Here is a 22,070-nt window from a genome sequence, read left to right on the forward strand (position 1 = left end):
CCTGGCAGACCTCCCCAAGGTCCCCACCTCCACACACACACAGCCAGAGCTTTAAAGACACACCCAAAAGCCTCTTGCAGACACTGGCTCTCAGAGTCTACCATCATGGCCACACATCACGGCCTCCCACATGGACACCCGCTGCCACAGCCTCATACACGCTGGTGTGCGTGCACACACACATTACAGTCTCACACACACACACTCTCTCACATGCGCTTACTCAGAACAGTGATGTTCTCACATATGGACACCATCACACACTCGGAACAGTCGATCTTCCACATAGATCCCACTGCACCTCCAGAGCCCCTCAGCGACCTTTAGCCTCTCGCACCCCTACAGCCGGCGGCGCACAGAGATCCACCCTCAGAAGAGTGACTATATTCTGGGCGGTACTTGGGGGGAGAAGGTCAAGCTCAGGGTAGCCCAAGGCAGGAAGGAAAAGGGAAGTTCTTCACTGGTCCCTAACAAGTAAGGAAATAACTGATTATTCCCTAGGCCAGCGGTTTTCAACCTAGTTCACCTCATGGCACACATAAACTAATTACTAAAATTCTGCAGAACTCCAAAATCTATATTTTTTGCCAATCTGACAAAAAAATGGGTATAATTTTGATTTATTCACACTGGATGGTTATTGCTGTGTTGGCTGTTTTGTCAATTTTTTTTTTTTTTAATTTGACGGTCTAAGGGGGGAAAAGTCAGTGCCTTGGACTAAATAGTCAGGTATTGCACGTTTTAAAGGTTTTTATTGGCACACCAGTGTGCTGTATGTAGTACACCGGTTGAAGACTGCTGACCTAGGCAGCTACTTCCTCCCCTAACCCCACTTTCACCAGCATCTGGAAATGAGGGCACCTCCAGGCCAAACAGGAGGAGTGAAGAAGCCCCTGGGTGAAGAGATGGTTGCACTGGTAGGAGCAGGAGCCAGAAAACCCCAGAAACCAGCTTACTCCCCAGGCCCCTATGACTCCCCTCCTCACCCCCTCTTCTCTAGGATGAGAAGCAGCAGCAGCTCTCAGCCTAGCTATAGGCTGTGTGATCCCAGGCCCCTTCAAACAGATCTCAGAGGGAAGGGGATTGGGGGGACTGGAAGAGATTAACCCAAGAACATGTGCATATATGCAGAGCCCATGACACAGACAATAACATGGCAAGGCCTGGGGGAGACCACGTGGGGGGGAGGGGGACATCTGTAATAGTGTCAACAATTTTTTTAAAAGCTGCATGCCCACAACTGTCTATAGGGCACCGAATTTTAGGCCTGGCTGCAGGAGGGGAAGGAAGGGGAAAGAGATGGGGCCTCAACCTCAGTCCCCAGCCAAAGCACTGTCATCACTGTCAGGCCCAAAGAGAGATGGGGAGAGGACGGGCCAAGCTGGTACTCCCTACTCCTCTAAGCAACCACTGAGGACAAGAATCCTTGGACCCTGCGCCCCCCCCCCACCCACCCCCACCCCCATCCCGCCCCCATGACAAGAAAGGACACCATGTGGCTGTCCCGGCAGAATGGAATCTAGGCTGTGCTGGCCAGGCCCCAACCAGGGAACAACTGGAAACGCTGTTGACACCTTCACCACTTGCCACTCCAGGTGTGTAGCTTGGACCCTGAATCCCCATCCTGAAGGGAGCCTGATAGGGCTCCATGGAAACCAGGCAGGGGAGCAGACACCTGGCAGCAGGACCTAAGGAACAAAGGCAGGGCAATCCCATAACGCCAGGTGGGAGAGACCTGTGGAAGGCAGGCAGGAGGAACAAAAGCAGGCAGGAGGCAGGGTCTTGGGGTAACCCCGGTGACAGGGCCCCAAAGAACACGGGCTGTGGGGGTCCCGTGAAGCCGGGCCGTGGGGACTCAAGTTAGCTAGGAGGTGGGGACAAATGAAGCCAGGCAGGAGGCCCGCAGCCGTGAGAAGAGAAAGACACCAGGAGCTCAACCCCCGGGCCTCTCCCTCGGTAGCCCCCTTCCCACCCAGGTGCGGGTCCCCTCCCCCGGGCCAAGGGGCACGCTCAGAGCCCCCTCCCCGTTGGCCTGGGCCGGCTGCAGCCGGCGGGCCCCCGGCCCCATCCCGGAGACCTCAGGAAGTCCCAGTCCCTCCCACCGGCGGCGGAGGCAGGGGGGCCGGGGGGAGAGCGCGGAGAGGAGAGAGACGGCTTGGCAGGGGGAGCGCGGGGAGCAGCCGCGGGGGGCGGGGGGCGGGGGCCGAGAAAGGAGCGGGAAGCGCCGAGGCGGGCTGGCTGGCAGGCGCGGGCGGGGGCGTCTCAGCGGCGGCGGCGGCGGTGACCAGTCCCGCCGCCCGGTGGCCCGCGGCCACTGACCTGTGTCCCCACGCAGACGCCCCGTCGGTGCCTCCGGCGCTCCGTGGGTCCGCCCGGCCCCCCGCGGGCATCGGGCCCCCCGGGCTCGGGGCTGGGGCCCCAGCGGCCCGGGAGGCAGAAGCCGCCCCCCTCCCGAGAGTCCCGGCGGGCGGGCGGGCGAGGGGCCGCGCAGAGCTGCGAGCGAGCCGGCGGGGCGGCCAGCGGGCCGGGAGGAGGGGGCAGGAGCGCGCCGCGAGCGCACGGGGAGCGAGCCCAGCGCGCGGAGGGAGCGAGTGAGGGACGGCAGGCAGTGAGGTCATCCTTTGAATCTAATTGTCTGAGTCAGGAGGAGATGTGGCACTTGATGCGGGGCGACGGGAGGGGGCAGGGACCCTCCCGGATCCGGGCTGGGGGGGGGCCTCCGGGACCCCGCCCCAGGCGAAGTTGGCGGGGACCAACTCCGGCAGACCCCGGCTGGGCTCAGGGCTGACCTCTGCTAACAGGGGAGCCCTGGATGTGGGGCCCCGTTCCCCATCGATGCCGGCGTGGCCACCTTCTTACTCTTTGGGGGTGATGGCGACCCCTCCCAGGCCCAGGTCACCTCCTGCATTTTTTAGGGCGATGGGAGACCCCCAAACCACCTCGGCTCATCTTCCTGCCCTCTGAGGATAAAGGGGGAACTTCATCTAGCCTTCCAAGTTACCTTCGTGCGCTTCGAAGCATGGAGTCCCCATTTCTATTCCCCACGTTACTGCTCACACTGGAAATGTGGGGGAATCTGAGCACTGAACCCCAAGCTCACCTGAGAATGACAGTGCAGCTACCCCGTCCTTCAGTTACTGCAATTTGCGCGGGGGGGGGGGGGGCGGGGGAGGCATGAGGACCCCCACCTGACCCTGAAGTCTCCCTATTCCCCACGTCCAGCCAGATTCTAGGGCCTCCAGGGGCTGCCCAGGGAGCCAAGCTGCTCATGTTAGGGGCGCCGAGAAGGCAGCTGGCCCCTGGGCCTGTCAGGTGTGCACACCCAGGCGTGCAGACATGAGCACATGCACACATGTGCATATACACACGGGGGTGGGGGGGCGGAGAGCAGCTGGGGATGCTCACACCAAGGGCCACACACTCCTCCCCTCGCCCCCATGGGGGAGGGGTGATAAATATTTCAGGGGCTTTTAGCTCTGAAGGGGCTGAAGCTGGGGGAGGGAGGGGGATCCACGATGCCTGATTAATGGGGTTACGGGCTTGGATCAATCCGTCCGCCTGCTGCTCCCTCCTCCCCCCTCCTCCCTCCCTCTGCCTAATGCGCTTTATCAGGAGACGCTTTTCTGACTTGGCAGCGTCGGGTGTTTTAAATAGACCCATTTAGAGCAGGGGTTGGGGGAGAAAGGAAAGGGGGGAAGGGAGAGAGATTGACACAGGCAGGGAGACAGAGACAAATCAGGAGAGAGACAAGCTCCAGAAGAGAGAGACCCGGAGAAAGACAGAAGGAGATGCGGAGACATGGAGATGGGCAACTGGGGCTGAGACGCCCACAGAGGCTGAAATGGGGGAGATGGGTGATGGGAGGCCAAAGGAAAGCCAGGGGGTCCAGGAGCTGAAATGAAAAAACTAAATAGAGACAGAGACAGAGAGAGGAAAGGAGCCACTGGTAGGGGGAGAAACCCAGAGAGAGGCTCTCTGCAAGGGCTGAGTCTAGCCTGGGAGACAGCAGATATCTTTTATTTCCAAAAACAGTTTTTCATCCACTTTGTTAAATTAAAAAGCCGTTTTTAAAGTGGAGCTGGAGGTGCTGCTGGGGGAGGGTGGACAGAACTGCCAAGTCCTCCTTCCAGCCTCCTCAGCCTTCACAGAAGCTGCCTCAGCCTTACCCCCCCAACCCCCCCCCCCCCGGGGGGTGTTCTCCAGCTCCCCTGCTCTTTGTGATCCTCTGGGATCCCTGTGGACAGGGTCAGGGCATCAGAGCTACTGTTCATTGGCAGGAAGTCCTTTCTGCTGTCTGGCTTCAATCCCTCCTGCTGCAGGAAGCCCATTCTCTTGCCTGACCACTAGCCTGCCTTCTCCACCTCCTGTTCCAGCTCCCTAAGGTGTTCCCAGTCTAAGGGGAGGATTATGTGCCCTCACAGCTCAGTAGCTCACTTTCCCAACAAGCCATCAGACTCCTCCCAGGTGTGCCCCCTATAAATATTTATCAGCTATTAATAAATCTGAACTTCTATCAGATACCCCACTCCATGTCCTTTGGTCCTCTGGGGAACAGTGAAGATGGAAGCGTAACTCTCTACAGCCCTCTGGAGCCTCCCTTCCTCCTCTTCAGAACCCCAGCTCCATTTTAAGTCTCTTTAATGGCCATGTGTCTGGGATACCTCACCCCACACTGAACAGCACCCCAGTCCTAATTCTGAAGGGTCAGTCCCCATCACTCGCGAGCCAAGCCGGGAAAATGGCCAGTCTGTTTGGGAGCTGAGATGAAAAGCCCGTTGGCCTTTGTGGGCTTCTGGCGGGTTTTGGACAATAGGCCCTTCCGTTCCGCTCCAGTGCCTCAATTCCTTGGACAACCCCACCCCTGGGCTGCCAATCCAGGGGCCCTGCCTGGATTGAATGAAAGGCGGGAAGAGTTAGACCCAGCCCTATGGCTGGCCCCAGAATATTTTAGACTTTCTGACACCCCCCCCCCGCCCCCCATCCCATCTCCTCCAAACCCAGCTGCTTCCCTAATCAAGCCAGAGAGATGCTTTGGGGGCAGAGAGGGAGCCTGACAATGAGACAAAAACACACTCCCACATCCGGGATTCAGTCCCCTCATGCAGAACCCAGTTTTCTGTACTGGCTGTGCTCTTGCCTGTGTGATTGTGGGTAAGTCTCTCCCCCTTTTCAGACCTGTTATGGGAGCATGAAAGGCCCCAGGAGGAAGAAGACAGGGGAAAAGAAGAAAGGGATCTCAGGCCCTCCTTCACTAACATCCCCCGACCTACAGCTCCACCTACCATATCTGCCTGATGCCCCGAGACTGACCTCCTCCCCTGGGTTCCCAGCACGTACCTCTTCACCACCGGCCACACACCGAGCACATCAATGTCCTCTTCCTGCGGACCCAACTCTTCCCGAGACTTCCAAAACCAAGGGGGCGGATGATGTGACAAGGCTGAATTCTAGAAGGGCAAAGGGCACAAATCAGAGGTCACAGAGGAGCCACAGGCCTTGGTCCAACCCACAGTCTGTTCTATACTCACAACCCCCTGTAGGAAGGGGAGACTCGGGCAGGCAGCAGAAGCATCCAGAAGAAAAGTTGGGAGTAGTCCAAAGTCCACCTGGCACCCCTGGCGGACTTTAGGTTCTGAACCACAGGAGCAAAGGGAGACCAGAAGCCAGTGGCTGACACCACATACAGATATACACTCTCACATTCACCCAGACACCCCCAAATCTCCACACAACCAGTTCTCAGACATCAGTACCTTCATATCACACACATGCATTCTCACATGCGTCCTCACACAGAGACACATGGCCACGGGCACGGCATAAACACTCACCATCTTACCATCCTCTTCCTCTGCCTCGTCACCACTCTGATTTATTGAGCATTTGTTACGTGCCAGGAACTGTTAGGCACTGTATATGCATTATCTTATTTAATTTTCTTTACTTCTCCATGAGGTAGATTATAGTACTATTCACATTTGACAGTTGAAAAAAACCTGATATTTAGGGAGGTTAAGGAACCTGCCCAACACCACATAGCTGATTAGTTCCAGAACACAGATTTGAGTCTTCACTCCAGAGCAGCTTTTCTTCTATACCAGTTAGCCTCTGCGGATCTCTCTTACCTGCTCGGTGCCTTTTCCAATAATAATACAGTAGCACAGGGGTGGGCAAACTTTTTGACTCGAGGGCCACAATGGGTTCTTAAACTGGACCGGAGGGCCGGAACAAAAGCATGGATGGAGTGTTTGTGTGAACTAATATAAATTCAAGGTAAACATCATTACATAAAAGTTTACGGCCTTTTTTTTTTTTAGTTTTATTCATTTCAAACAGGCCGGATCCGGCCCGCGGGCCGTAGTTTGCCCACGGCTGCTAGCAGCTAGCAATTGTTCAGGCTCTTTGATGAGCCAGATACCATGCTAAGTACTTAACATACATTTTTGCACAAAATTATCAGAATAACCTTTGGAGGTAATTCTGTTTACATTTCACAGGTGAGGGAACCGAGGCCCAGAGAACAAAAGCACTTGCCCAAAGTCACCCGACTTCTAGTTGGTAAGGGAGCTGCCATTGTACTCAGGACTATCTTAAAGGTCACTGATGCTTCTACAGGCTCCAGTCACTTCCCAAGAGCCCTCACCTTCTACAAGACCCTAGGACAGTGGTCGGCAAACTCATTAGTCAACAGAGCCAAATATCAACAGTACAACGACTGAAATTTCTTTTGAGAGCCAAATTGTTTAAACTTAAACTATATAGGTAGGTACATTGTTATTAACTTAATTAGGGTACTCCTAAGGCTTAGAAAGAGCCACACTCAAGGGGCCAAAGAGTTTGCCAACCACTGCCCTAGGAGATCCTCGGGGTCCAAATGCCCCTCTTCCCCCAAAACTGGCCCCAGAGGCATGATCAGGTGCCTAAACACATACTCGTGAGAAAGGGATTCCGTGTCATCCAACTCCTCCCAGAGATGCAGAGAAACCACCAACCAGAGAGAGATGGCCAGAAACTAAAACGAGGTGTTAAGAGAAAGGCTGGCTGGTGGTAACAGATACCGACATACCAAGAGATGGGCCCAAAGAGAGGGAGGCAGAGGCAAAGAGACACGCATCGGGCCAAAGAATGACAGAGGTAGTTGGAAAAAAAGACAATAGAGGGAGAGCAGGGCACAGGTGGACATGAAAAAATGCAGACAGATACATGCCAACAGACACAGAGACACATATAGAGCCATCCAACCTTCACAAGAAAAGGTCTGTGAAAGCAAACAAGGCTCAGGCTGTGTGGCACGCATGTGTTGGGGGGAGCATGCAGAGTCTGTATCGCTACGCAGATTACACCAGCTGCTTCCAGCAATTTCATCTGATTAATAATAAATGCCCCATAATTACAGCTGCTCCCCCAGCCCTTCTTCCTGTTTTTTGTCAGCTGCCGCCAGGCCAGCCCTCTATGGACCCTATGGCCCCCTCCATCCTCACCTGCTGCCTTCTAGGAGGCTGAGAGGACAGGAGTTGATGGAGGAGGCCACACTCCCAATCTGAGGGGGAAGACCCATTTCTCAGTCTTAGATTAATGCCTTCTGCCTCCAAGCAAAAGGTCATCTCCCTTAGGTCTCACTCAGAATTCTCTCTCTACCCTCGGTATATAACCTGTGACCCTTAATACAATCCAGTCTAGGGGCCCCAGTCTGGGATGCAGAAAGATGAACTCTGAACTTCCCTTGCCCATTCTTTGTCACTCACTGGCTGAAAGAAGTCTCCATTCACAAACTTCCCCTTGCCTTGGAACCCCCACAGGCTCAAAGGAGGAAGGGGCCAGGGCAGGAATCCGCACCCTATCATTCCCACCCCAGCACCCCCAGAGACTGTCCACTAGTGTACCCTCATGGTCTGGACACTCAGGGGGCTCTGCCTCCCATTCCTGAGCCCCCCTTTTCCTACCCAGGTCCACCTCCGCCCAGGCCTCCCACCCTAGCTCTCCGAGGCAGCTCTATCAGAATCAGCTGCGGGTTTGTGCTGATCTGTTTCTAATCGCTGGGGCCTGGTTCACGCTTGCCCCCCCCCCCCACCCCACCCAATATTGATTCCATTATTTGGAGAGTCATTGACGTCAGGGGCCTGGATGGATGCCAAAACAGCGTTTTCTCCGGGCCTGGGCCAGGACCCAGCCCCCCAGCCCATGATTTCAAGAAGGCGCCCAGAAAGGTCAGCTCAAGGACCAAGGTCACAGGGCATCTGCCTCCAGAGCTGGGCTCTTTTTTCCTTTGTGGGATCACTGCACAGCTCCTTTCTCCAGGGAAGAGGGGCTACACAGAGGTTTGAGAGTCAGAGGTCAGGTGGAGGGGGACTATAAGAGGGGGGACTGCAAGAACCTTATTAGGACTTGGGCTGTAAGGGAGGGTTCTAGAAGGTAGAGATGGGGACAATGGCTCAGAAAAGTCAGTTGGCCCTAGCTGGTGTGACTCAATTGGTTGGGCATCGTCCTGTGCACTGAAAAGGTTGCCACTCGATTCCTAGGACGTGCAGGAGGCGGCTGATACATGTTTCTCTCTCACACTGATGTTTCTCTCTCTCTCCCTTCCTCTCTCTCTAAAAATCAATTTGAACCATCTTTAAAAAGAAAAGTCAATTTGGAGAAGATTTTTTTCTTTGCCACAGACTTATTTTGGAACATCCTGAAGCTGGACTAGAAATGGTGACTATTGACGACTTGATTTTTATATCTGATATCAGACATATCTTCTGATACATCTCAGAAGGAAATTCTCTGCAGTGCAAGATAACAGATTACCCTAAATATTGCCATAATTTGACTAAATGGCATTACTGGTTTTATAAATCTTTGTTCTATATAAAACAAAGATCCTGTCTCCTGTGCATCTCCTGCTCACGCTGCCTCAGTTTCCCCACTCTCCCAGTCTCTCTTGGCTCTGCGTCTTTCTGATCAAGATGCAGCCATCACTACACCAGCCAACACTGGCAACTCCTAGGCTCTGGCTGGACAGGATATTTTTAGGATCCGAACCCTGTGTTCTCAGACAGCCGTTAATAACCAATACAGACAGTCCGTGGTGCCCACAACAGCTTAACAACTTCAAAGCCCAGCCTCAGAAGCTCAGAGATGGGGTCCATTGCCTCGGCTAGAGGCCAAGAAACCCAGACCTAGAGAAAGGGACACGCTCACAACGTGGGGAAGAAGGGCTTCCTCACCTTCTGAAAAACCCTGAAGCTGGGGAAAGAACAGAGGTGACCTCCGAGCTGGGCCACAAAATCAGGGTCACTGCCCTGTCCATTTCCCATAGTCCAGACCTTTTCAAGGAAGAAGCTGCCTATCCTCTGCTCTCCTTCCCTAAGTACGAGGAAGTCCTTCCTTGAGACAAGCCTACAAATTACTCAGGGGTCCTTTGAGCTAAACAGGAATGTACAACAGAGGCTGTTATATCTCAAGCCAGAAACCCCAGGAGCCCCCCCATCTCCCTGTGGTCTGTCCCACTCAACAGGTGTTCATTCCTCAACATACAGTGAGCACCTACCCTCTCAGGCACTATGCTGGGAGCTGGCGTTACAGTTCTGCCTATGAGGAGCACGCAGTCTGATGGAAGAGAAAAAGATGTACTGTTTAATCAACACGGCCCTTCTACTGTGTACCAGGTCTGTGCCAGGGGCAGGGTACTGAGGGGAGCAAAGCAGACCCAGTCCCTGGGTCCCACAGAGCCTACAGGCAATTACTATGCAAGCTTGCTGAGTGTTGTGAGGGTGAGGTACAGTGTCTGGAGGGGTGCACTGACTGCTCTGGTCTGGGAAAACCAATCCTCCTGCAGGAATGAGGACTCTTCTGTTCTAAACCCCAGGACCAGCCCTTGCACTGACTAGAAGTCACCGCCGTAATCTAACTTCAGTTCCTTCCACTATAGCTCTAGCCCCAGCTTCTGGGAGCTGGTTCCCACAGCGGCCGGTCTAAATCAGTCCCCACATCTGCCCCAGTTCCTCCTTCTATCCCTTGTGTCCCCCAGAGCTCCCACCTCTGGTGACCCCCAACCCAGCATGGCTGTTCTTTGGGACCTCTGCCCTCGGCAGAGGCAAAGGAGGTGGGGGGGGGGGGGGATCACCTCAGTGCTCTTGGCCCACAGGGACCACCTGCCTTCCCAGCTCCTCCCCACAGGAAGCCAAGAGCCCTGGTGGGTGTGGTCACTCAGGGCCACGGGAGTTTACACAGCTGATGTCCCATGGTTGGCCTGGAGGAGGAGGTCAGTTCTCTCTCCTCAGCTTCCATGCTCTCTGGGACACCCCCCCCCCTACAAACCAGGCACACATGGTCCCCCCCCCCAACCCATCTGCATTTCAAAGAAAATCCACTCCATATGTTTCCGATTCATTTACACTTCAACTCACCATGGGGGGGGGGGGCAGAGAGCAGGGCGCCTTTCCTCCAAGCCCCCCACCCTCATAGGAGGGCTGGAGAGCATGTGTCCCCTTCAGGGACAGGAGCTGTCATAGCCCAATCATTTGAGCCTGAGGGCCAGGTCCTGACTTCCTGGGCTCCCATAGGGTGATAATACATCTCAAGTACCCCACCCGCTGGCCCCATAGTGGGAGGCCATGCATGTAAAGCCCAGGCAGAGTCTCCAGGGCAGGTAGAGGGCTAGGGCTGATTGCAGCCTAGCCCAACACAACACAACCCCCCATCCTCTAGGGCCATTGTTCTTCTGAGGGGTAGAGTGGAGAACCCTGGGCATTCCCTGGAGACAAGGAAAGGGCTCAACAGGTATTCCAGGAGACCCTGTGTGCTGTAACATAACCGGGACCCTACCCCTCTTCAGCCAGGGCAGAGAAGAGAGGGTGGGTTCCAATCCAGTGTCTTCCTCCAGCTACTTTCTCAGGGGCTACAACCTCCCTTAGAATCAGAAACTCGCCGAAACCGGTTTGGCTCAGTGGATAGAGCGTCGTCCTGCGGACTGAGAGGTCCCAAGTTCGATTCCGGTCAAGGGCATGTACCTGGGTTGCGGGCATATCCCCAGTAGGAGATGTGCAGGAGGCAGCTGATCGATGATTCTCTCTCATTGATGTTTCTAACTCTCTATCTCTCTCCCTTCCTCTCTGTAAAAAATCAATAAAATATATTTAAAAAAAAAAAAGAATCAGAAACTCAACACCCTTAGAGGGTCAAAGGAGCCAGAGGCCTACCCCCTCACCAGGTCATCATCGTACCCCTCCCATGGTAAGTATGACTGGGATGGAGCAGATGTCTTGGGAGGACATGAGTCTTATTTCCACACACCTGACTCTCTCTACCACAGAAGGGATGTGCATGAACAAAGCACATGGGAGACTCTAAGAGTACATATCATCCCTTCACCAAAAAGCTACTCAGACCTTCCTGCCAAGAGCCTAGTCACCTTGGGGAAGTAAAGGCAGGTTTAACTGGGTCAGTGTTTCTGTGGTGGGCAGTGAGACGGATATGAGCAGAGCAAGGACGATGGGCCAGGTACAGAAGGTCACCAGGTGAAAAGCCCCTGGATGCCTAGCAACGGATAATTGCAGTGGGGGACCCCATCCCCGGGGTTACCTTCCTCCCCTAGCGTATCGCTGGTCATTGAGTTTAGACCCCCTGACCTTTCCTCCTTAGAGATAACATCAGGCTTCAGTTGAATTTCAACTCCAGGCTCAGAAAAGCAGAAAAACCAGACAAGGGACACCAAGGGTGACCTCAGGAACAAGCTGCATTGAATAATGACTCCCGCCCTGGCGCTGACCAATCAATCAGTGGAGACCCCCGACCCTGAAAGGAATATTCTATTGAGATCCTCCCATGGGACCTCCCCTAAGATTTCCGCCCTTAAAAGCTTTTAGTTCGGAGGACCCAGTGCGCTCTCCCCGCTGGGAGCATGCCCATACCTTTCCCTTCCCCTTCTTCTTTCCCTCTCCTAAGGCCAGTCACCTTTTATCTTCCTCTCTTTCTAAGCTCCAAGGGCCTGTCCTTTGCCTCTATAACTTGTTTCCTAAACCCATGTCTTCTACGAACTGCTTCTTCTGTAATCACCTCTGTGATTTTTCTAAATAAATTGTTGGAGTCTTGGCTCTGAATTCTTTCCTAGCCAGAACTCAAGTACCGAGGTTGCTGAACCCAGGTCCAGTCTGACCCTACCGTCTAACACAGGGGTGGGCAAACTTTTTGACTCGAGGGCCACAATGGGTTCTTAAACTGGACCGGAGGGCCGGAACAAAAGCATGGATGGAGTGTTTGTGTGAACTAATATAAATTCAAAGTAAACATCATTACATAAAAGGGTACGGTCTTTTTTTTTCAATAGTTTTATTCATTTCAAACGAGCCGGATCCGGCCCGCGGGCCGTAGTTTGCCCACGGCTGGACCTGGTGCCGTCCAGCTACCATGCCAACATTTTCCCATCATCCTCTCCATTAGCCCACTTCCCAAGTGAGAGATGTGACCACACATGTATCCCTGCCCTCCCTTGCCCACCTTTGGAGGGGACGGGTCTTGTAGCAGTCTCAGCTTCTCACCCCAACTGCCCTGATATACACCATAAACCAAAAGGAAGCATGGCTGTATATGAATGTGAGTTCTGAATTCCACTGGGAGTATGAAAACCACAGTGTTAGTGTGCAGTTGAATGTCTGAGCCTCAGGATAAAAGTGTAACTGGGTGTGATTCTAAGTGTGAACCCAGGGTCCCACGTGAATATGAAAACCTCAACATGGAAGCAATGAGTCTGAATGTGAGCACTAGGGCCCTAGTGTGTATCTGGGTATAAGGGTGAGTTTCATGGAACCACCAGGGATGTCAGTGAGTGTGAACTTTAAGATGGAAGTACAGGTTTGAGTGTGAACTCAGGTCACGACATGCTCTGACACTAAGCTGCAGGGCTGAAGTGCGAGTTCCAGGATTCCCACACAAGTCAGTATAAATAAGCACTAGAGTCCTAGAGTAAGTGTGAGTGAGAGCCCCTAGTCTTAAGGGCATTCTGAATGTGAATGCTAGGGTTCATTTGGAAGTCTGAGTGTGAACACTAGATCCCTAAGTGACCCCAGGATGGAGGTGAGAATCTTACATGTAATCGATCGCTAGAGCTCTAGTCTGAATCTAAGTGTGAGCTCTAAGCTGGAAGCATGAGTCTATGACCCTGTGCCCTATGTGAGGCCTCGAGTTCACATGTGAGCCCCAGGTTCCTCATGTGAGTCTGAGTGTGAGCCCCTAGTCTTTTTTTTTGTAGTAATTTTTTATTGTTGACAGTATTACAGATGTCCCCCCATTTGCCCCCCTTCACCCAGCTCCCACCCTACCCAGGCCTTCTGTGTCCATATACATTCTTTGGTTAACCCCTTCCTGTTCCCCTCCCCTCCCCTCTGAAATCTGTCGGTCTGTTCCAGGCATCCATGCCTCTGGACCTATTTTGTTCGTCAGTTCATTTTGTTCCTTAGATTCCACATATAAATGAAATCATGTGATATTTGTCTTTCTCTGACTGGCTTATTTCGCTTAGCATAATCTCCAAGTCGATCCATGCAGTCACAAAGCATAAGAGATCCTTCTTTTTTTTTACAGCCGCATAGTATTCCATTGTGTAAATGTACCACAGCTTTTTTTAATCCACTCATCTACTGATGGGCACTTGGACTGTTTCCAGATCTTAGCTACTGTAAATAACACTGAGCCCCTAGTTTTAATGTGACTCTGAGTATGAGCCCTGGGATGTGTGAATGGAATAAGCTCCAAGGTCTTAGCATGAGTCCAATTGTGAGCCCTAGGACCCCGGTGAGATTCTGAGCATGGGCTCTAGGTCTCAATGTAAGTCTGTAAGCAGAGTTAGGATAAAAATGTGAGCCTAAGTGTGAACATAGAGTCCCCATGTGAGTCTGACTGTAACCTCCAGGAATGAAGGGTACAGCTGGATAGGAACCCCAGAATGTATGTGTGCACCTGAGTGTGAGTCCATTGTCCTGGTGTCATTCTGAGTGTGAGTCATGTGCATTTAAGTGTCCCAGTGTGAATCTGAGTATGGATTCCAGAATCCCAAGAAGTCTTGAATGTGAACTTTAAATTCCTAGCGTTTGGATAAGGCTATGGCCCCAAATGGAGTATTAGCCTTGATGGAGTGTGAACCTTAGTTCCATGTCACAAATCCTGACCAGGAGCCCCAAGAACCAGTCCAGAGGATTCGTGTGGGTTTGAACAGTGGCAACAGGGAGGCATAGTTTATTGAAGACATACAGGCCCCTCCACCCCACCCCAGCCCAGGCTGGTCCTACAGACATAGGATTACACAATTATTGAAGCCCCATCCTCACACATGCAATGGGAGCCATCACACCCAGAATTAGACACACAAAAATAAGCTGTTTCAGAGCCCCTGGACACACAGCAATTACAGATACACAAACACACCCAGCATCTCGGACTCCCGCCACCTCACTCATTACAGCCACACGAACACCCCTCGTGACACAAACACAATTACGGCTAGTATTACAGGCAAAATAACTAATGTTACAGAAACACTCCGAAAGAGGCAGGCAGACACACACCCAGTGTTTCAGACAAGCTGTCAGCCACACAGACACACACAGACGCTTCTCAGAGAGAGACTAGTCGGAAAGAGAAAGAAAATCCTGAATTTTCAACAAGGCGTGAAATAGTCCTGCCCGCCTGAAGCTACTGAAGGGGGGAGGGGGCCAAGGGAGCGAGCTGCGCGAGAGCTAGACGCAGGAGGAGAGGCTCCGGAGAGGAGAGCTGTCCGTCTGGTGACCTCCCTGCGGCCCAGCCCCCACGCACGAGAGACACACTACTCCGAATAACACAGGGACACCCAGGCCAGCTCCCACAGAGCCGCGCTGGAGGAGACACACACCGGCGGGCTCACAAAGAGATGCGACTACACCACACACGGACTCACACGGACACGCAACACTGGAGGACTTACAAAGAGACCGGAGGAGACCCACTACGTGGAGAGAAAGCCAGGCACACTCACGGGGAAACCACGGAGGGGCTCATGCCGAGACACACACACACACACACACACACACACACACACGGGGGTTCACACGGACACACAGACACTGGCGGACGCGTCCATTCAAACCACTAGACGCTCTGAGGTCCAGGTTTCTGCCGGAGAAGGAAGCTACCTCCGGGCGCGCGGGGGTCGCTGCGACCCCCGCTCAGGAATTTTCCCAGACCCCGCGCGCTCTGCGGAGGGGTGAGGGAGACCAGGGGCGCCAGGTCCATCCAGCCGGGCCACCTTCCCCACGCCGATCGTCCGCCCCCACTACCACCACGCCCAACCCCCCTGCTCGCCCGGACGTGGGGGGGCCTCTTCTCCGGCACCCCAGCCCCCGAGTTTTCGGGCAAAGTTTCCTGTGAACTTTCCCGTCTCCCCAACCCGTTGGAGGGCCCACGCGTGTCCCTCCCTCTTCCCGCGCGCACAAGAGCCGCGGGTCTGTCGGTCAGCCCGAGGGTTTGAGGGTTCGGCCGCGCTCGATCCGCCGCGGGATACTCACCGCGCCCTCGGACAGCCCGGACTCGGCGCCGCGTCCTTCTATCGCTCCGGGTAAGGAGCGAGGCAGGGAGCGCGGAGCTTACACCGCTGCCGGATCCTGCTGCCGAGCCCTGCACCGCGCCGGCTGGAGCCACCGCCGCCGCTGCCGCCGCCCGCTCTGCACCGGCTCCTCGGCGCTCAGCCGCTTTAACCCCCCCATCCTCCTCCCTCCCTCGCGCGTCCCCTCCCTCCTTCCCTCGCCCATGTGACCGCGGGCGCCCGCTCGGCCGCGCGCGCCCTCGCTCCCCTCCCCCTCCCGCCTTGTCTCCCCGCGCCTCCGCGGCCGCGCGCCACGACCCCCTCCTGGCCACGGCCCCCGCGCGCTCCCACCATGGCCCGCTCCCGTGCCTGGCACGCGCAGCCCGCTGGCGCGGGCACACTCATTCTGCGCGGGCCTGTGAGCCCCCTCCCGGTCTCCTCGAGCTGGCACACGCCGCCCCCACCCCGCTGACACCCTGGCCCGCACTGGCACGCGTGGCCCCCTCACATTCGCCCATTCTCGGGAACGCCCTCCAGACCGCCGTGACCTCCGCGCTGCACGCGCAGCCCCGGCCGCGGGTCTCAAAGGCGCGCGCGCGCACAGACCCACACCCACTCGGCCGGATTCCCTGGGGCTGCTGGGCGCGCACCCATCCCCCGGGGTCGCTCACTCACACTTCTCACTCAGCCCTGGCCAGGTCTCTGCGGCGCACACTCCCGCACGTTTAGGCCCTGACGACCGCGTACCCACACCCTGGCACACCGAGCCAACTCGCGGGAGGGCCCCGCCGGCATCTCCCTCGGAAGAGCGCGCGCCGGAGCGCCCAGGCCCCACTTTGGGCAGAGGAGGCCACTGGTCTCCGCCCTTCCCCTATTCCCACCGCCCCGGCAATACGCACACTCCCCCCGAGAGGCGGGAAGGGGGCTTTGTGCTCCCATAATCTTTAGTGGACGAGGCTAGGCTGGGAGCCCAGGTCCTCACCTCCCACCAAACCTCCCGTGACACTAACACAACCACCCTCTCCTTCCTCACCCCCCACCCCCACCCCACACCTGGCCTGGGGAGAACCCTCCCCTGGGATTCAGGGGCTCGAGTTTTCCTTCTGCAGCCTGGGCCTCTTCGGGGCCGGTGTGCTCACTTCACTGGCCCCCGGGCCTCCCGCGTGGGTACAGCCGTGGGGGGGGGGGGTTAGACAGCACCAGAAAGGGTGAGTGGCAGAGGCGGAGCGCGAGTGGCCCCCTCCCATCTCCACCCCACGGATTTTTCCCCTGACCTTTGACCCATAATTCCTGCGCTCGCACCTCCCGGGAGCCGCTCCGGGGCTGGGGGCGGGAGAGGGGGAAGAACGATCTCGCCGTTTCCTCACTCCCTTCCCCAGCAGGCTGCCCAGAGCGCCGGGCCCTTTCCCAACAAATGCCTCAGGGACTCCCATGGCAGAGGAGAAACCTTCTTCCCGCCACCGTCCGGGCTTTCCACTTTCACTTCAGTGGCCGCAGAAGCCCCTCGGTGCAACCGGCCGGGGTCAGGGGCCTGAGGCTCAGAGAGGGCCGGCTGGGGTGTAAGGACACACAGCGCCCTGAATTGTGGCGCCCAGCTGAGCCCAGCCGCCCCCATCCATACGAGGTGTCCCCTATCAGGCTTCTCCTGGGGCCCAGCCTCCAGGCCCCTGGGTCGCAGACCGGGACCAGATGGTGGGTGCCAGGAAGGAGCGGGGGCGACGGAATCTTGGGGGTCAGAAATGGCCCCTTCCCCTGCACCGAAAGGGGCGTGGTTGGGTGCTCAGGGGGTTGCCCTCTCCGAGAGGGAGAGCCGGCGTCGCCACCCACGGGTCGCTGGTGGACTGATTTGACCTCGGGATCCTCCAGGGTCCCGGGCTCAGCCTGTTTCCGCCAGGTTGGGAGCGGCGGCGAGTTCCGCCCCGACCGTCTCCGCCTGGGCACCCGAAGGCTGCCGTCGGCGGTGCCTTAATCCGCGGGTGCTGGGGCAGGGCCTGCGCGGGGCAACCGGGACTGGGAGCGGGCCATGTAGGTGTGTCAGAGAATGAGCCGGGACTAGGGGCGCAGGTCGAACGGGATCCCGGCGTCGGTCCAGCCGCAGTTCCTCCGGCGCAGCACCCCGCGGCCGCCACCGCGCGCTTCCCCAGGGCCGCAGCGACACCTGGCGGGCGGTGCCGGACGCGCGTTCCCCTCGGGCTGCCGTTCCTGCACAGGGGCCGCGCCAAGCTACGAAACAACCAGGGTGCGCCCCCCCCCCCCCCGCCACGCCCTCCCTCTCGCCACCAGCACCTGACCAGGACCGATTCTCTTCCCACCTGAGCTGGACAACAGATCACTCCTGGGTTTCCGCTCCTGCCGCCTCCAATGCCGTATCTGCACACGAGCTTCTGAGCTTCCTAAACCTCCGTGTGGAACCCACCGGGACCTCACTGCCCCTGGGGGCAGAAAGCCCTGGCAGGTCTGGTCCTGTCTCCTCTCCAGCTTTATCAGGAGCCTCATCCTCGGCCTCCCCAGCTTTGCACCAGACCCCTCCTCTAACCTACCCATAAGCCAAACCCCAGTTAGCTGGCACCCTCCCCCCAGTTCCATCCCATCTTCACCATGCCTCTCCCATAAGAGGCAGCAGGAAATAATCCCCCAGTTTGAAGCCCTTGTGCCCTGCAAGTGGTGGGGGTCTCATATTTGATAACCCTGGAAGGCCCTGGGAAATTGGGGGACGTTCTCCTTGACTTCGAGTTCCTGGAGTTTCATACCCACCATTGAAGAAGGCTCTGTGGCAGGACTTTTGTCTCCACCCTCCTCCACCCTGGCAGGTGACCTAAATTTGGAACCCTTCTCACCCCCACCCTCAGGAATCAAGCCTTTGGGTAGCCAGGACCCTTCCCCATTCCCACTGATGTGTGTCCTAAAGGAACGAGAGCCCCTCCTCCCATGTCTGCCTTTTCCAGTTCTCCTCCCCAAACGGTGCTTATTTCTAACCTCTAGACCATGGGGCACATACCCACCTGGCTGCCCAGTTACACACACACACTCACACATGGGCTGTGTCTTCCCTACGAAAGTCAGGCACACACTCAGGTAAAGTCACACGCCGGGTCTCAAGGAGTCAACGCCTCTATTTAACCTCCATGTGGCACCCTGGGAGTCAGGGTCCCCTGCTTGGGGCTGGGAGCTGGAGGGCCCAGCAGGGCGAAACTCCCCGATTCACAAGCTTATTCCATCCTGAGACGGCACACGTGGACACAGGCTCCCAGCCATGGACTCGGCCACACCGCGTGTCACACACTCTCTCAATCACACTGGGGTTTGGCGGATTGGGGCGGGCTCCAGGAGGCGGTTACGTAAACACCCTCCTCGCTCCCCCTCGCTCCTCCTCACCCCCCCCCCCGCCCCCCTGCTTCCTCACGCAGTGCCAGCGCCCGGGGCGGCTTGGCCGAGGCCCGGGAACAGCTCGGCCTCGCGGAGGCTCCAGGCGCCGAGAAATCCGATCCTGACACAGCCCTAGGCCGAGCAAGGGAGGGGGGCCCAGAGCACCCACACACACGCGCGCGCACACACACTCACACACACTCACACACACACACTCACACACACACACTCACACACACACACACACACTCACACACACACACTCACACACACACACACACACACACACACACTCCGGGTGCGGCCCAGCCCCCCTACCCCCCACCCCCGGGCCACTCACTTCCATCCTGAGGCGGCTCCCAGCACCAGCCTGGAACGGCACTAGGCCCACTCACAACACACCCATCCTCTGGAATCCTGTCATCTGAACCTCCACCTCAGCGTGCCCTGACCTTCCAACCTCTGGCACCAGAAAACAGCAAAGATTCCCTAAAGGTAGAGAATAGGCGAGGGCTAAAGCCCCCAGGGAGAATGTAGGCAGTCAGCCTGGAATTGCCCCTCATTTCTCAGGAGCTGACTCCTCTTCCCCCCTCCCCTCTAAAGCCAGCCTGATAGAAAGAGGTGGTTTCACTCCTGTTCCAGACCCCTCCACCCCCCGCTCAGATCCGCTGCCAACTGATCCCAATATATTCTCTCAGAATTCCAAATTACTTGAGAGATCCAAGTCCTCCCCTCCTTCTCTTTAACATCCTTCCTTCCTCCTTGGTTGGAAGTTCTAACTCTAGTCTAACCCCAGTTCCTTCTGTTTTTGCAAAGAAGGAAGCTTGAGGGCAACCTGAGACGCTGAGGATGAAATCTCCAAAAGGAGGAAGGACTAAGGCTCAGGAAACCCCTGGAAGTCAAGAGTCTAAGAGAAGGGGAGAGAATGCCCATGCCTGGCCCCCGGCATAAGCCCCCTCCTCACTCTGCAGCCCAGACTCTTTTATTTTTTAAATATAATAGCTTCTGAGTATCTGCCTGCGCTGCTGAGGCCAGGCAAAAAGGGAATTTCCCCCTAAGTTCTCTGTTAATGAACAAAACATTTCATGTTGAAATGTCTCCTCTGCCCCCAGCCCAGTGTCTCCAGGGTCCCCCAGCCTGACCAAGCAGGGGGACCGCTAGGATGGAAATAACAGAATAAGGGATAGCCCCTGGGGAAGCATAATTTACATTGGGGGGCATATTTTTCATAAATAAGTAGGGTGGCTTTTTTTTTTCCACTTTTGGCTAAAATTACCCACTCCTGTGGCAGCGTCCCAGAAAGGGCGGCAGAAAGGGCGGCCGGAGCTGTCCCAAGGCCCAGGACATGGCCCCCCTCCCCTGGGCAAGGAGCCTTCTCCAAGTTGTTTTCCTGGTCTCTTCCTCTTGGATGTTTTTTTGATTATTAATCACATTTTCCATCCACAAGCTTGCTCCAGACCCCCTCCCCCTGGGGTCAGGGTTGGACAGAGGAAGGTGGGGCAGGCTCCAGGAGGATGAGGTGGGGACAAAATGGACAGTGACCCCTGGTTGGGCTAACCTGAAAGAGGCCGTCACAGATTCTGTCCTCACCATCCCGGTACATAGTAGGACCTTAATAAACGCAAGTGGAGTGAATGAATAAACAGGTATCTAGCTTCCACAGCACACAGCTGGCAATGGAAGGCAAAGCCCCTAGTGTTGGTCTCCTGAAGCTACAGATAGGGAAACAGCTCAGAAAGGGAGAGTCACCTGCCCAGAGTCACACAGCAAATTAGTGCCAGGGCCAGAGCAGGACCCCAGGAATGCTGATGGCTCCCCCATTCATAAGGAAGTCATAAATATTTATGGAGCACCTACTAAATGCCAGGCATTGATCTAAGTGATTGGATACAGCACTGAACTAATAAAAAATCCCTGCCCTATCAAGGATGTGGAGCAGCTAGAACTCCACACTCTGCTGGTGCAAGTATAAGCTGGTACAACCACTCTGAAACACTGTTTGGCAAGATCTGCTAAGCTGAACATATGTATACCCTATGACCCAGCAATTCCACTCCTAGATATATACCCAGAAGAAATCATTGTAAAATTCACAAATAACAGTCATAGCAGTTTTATTCATAATAGCCTCAAACTGGAAACTATTCAAATGGATGCATGCATTGTGATATAATAACAGCAATGGGAAAGAATCAACTATAGCTACACACAACAAAAATGGATAAAGCTCACAGACAAAATGTTAAGCAAAAGGGGGAAAAAAGAACTAGACTTAAAAGAATACATATTGAGTGATTTCATTTATATAAAGCTCAAAAACAGGCAAGATTCATTTATGGTGATAGAAGTTGGAATTGCAGTTATCTTTGGGGGGAGAGGGTGCAACAGTGTACAACACTGTCAAAATTTGAGCGGTGCACTTAAGGTTTGTGCATTTTACTGTTTACTTTTTGCCTTAAAAAATATTTTAAAATCCCCTGCTCTCATGGGACTCACATTCTAGTCAGGGAAGATGGTGAGTATATAATTTATCCATGTGAGAATGCAGTAGCTAACTCCATAGCCCCCTCAGGCAACAGGTGACAGCCTAAATGTCATCTAAGAGAAGCCTAGACGAAGCCCCTTTGTCCTATCCCATAGCGCCATACCCTTTCCTTACAGTAATTAGTATGACATTTTTTAAAATATATTTCATTGATTTTTTTTTTTTACAGAGAGGAAGGGAGAGGGATAGAGAGTTAGAAACATTGATGAGAGAGAAACATCGATCAACTGCCTCCTGCACACCCGCTACTGGGGATGTGCCCGCAACCAAGGTACATGCCCTTGACCAGAATTGAACACCGGACCTTTCAGTCCTTAGGCCAACGCTCTATCCACTGAGCCAAACCGGTTAGGGCAACATTTACCTACCTAGTTACTTGTGTGGTGCCTGTGTGAGTTCCATCTTCCGAAACCTCTAAGCTAGGTCTGCCATGGAACAGGGGCTCCTAAAACTGAAAATAGTTTTAAACAGATAATGAATGATGCAAGCAAGCAAGCAGGAGTCAAGTCCCAGGGCACAGAGAGGAAGCCCATCTAGGTGCTTCGCAGCCTCTAGGGATGGGAAACAGGGTTTGGTATCCAGCCAGGGATTAAATGGAGACCCAGAAGGCAGGCTGAGAGG

At 55.2% G+C, this 22,070-nt stretch overlaps 1 protein-coding gene across 1 annotated transcript in view; it reads right to left on the reverse strand.

Annotated features, from left to right (window-relative positions):
- The window catches only part of CNTFR (ciliary neurotrophic factor receptor), a 40,804-nt gene extending 25,080 nt beyond the window's left edge, over positions 1-15,724 (reverse strand). Inside the window, exons 1-2 of the mRNA XM_081103717.1 lie at positions 15,522-15,724; positions 5,338-5,447 (exon numbers count right to left, since the gene is read on the reverse strand). The gene's annotated coding sequence lies outside the window, so the exon portion shown is untranslated. The remainder of the gene's footprint in view (positions 1-5,337; positions 5,448-15,521) is intronic.
- Positions 15,725-22,070: the final 6,346 nt, after the last annotated feature.

The sequence above is a fragment of the Myotis nattereri genome, assembly GCF_964212035.1.
Source record: "Myotis nattereri genome assembly, chromosome: 12".
NCBI lineage: Eukaryota > Metazoa > Chordata > Mammalia > Chiroptera > Vespertilionidae > Myotis > Myotis nattereri.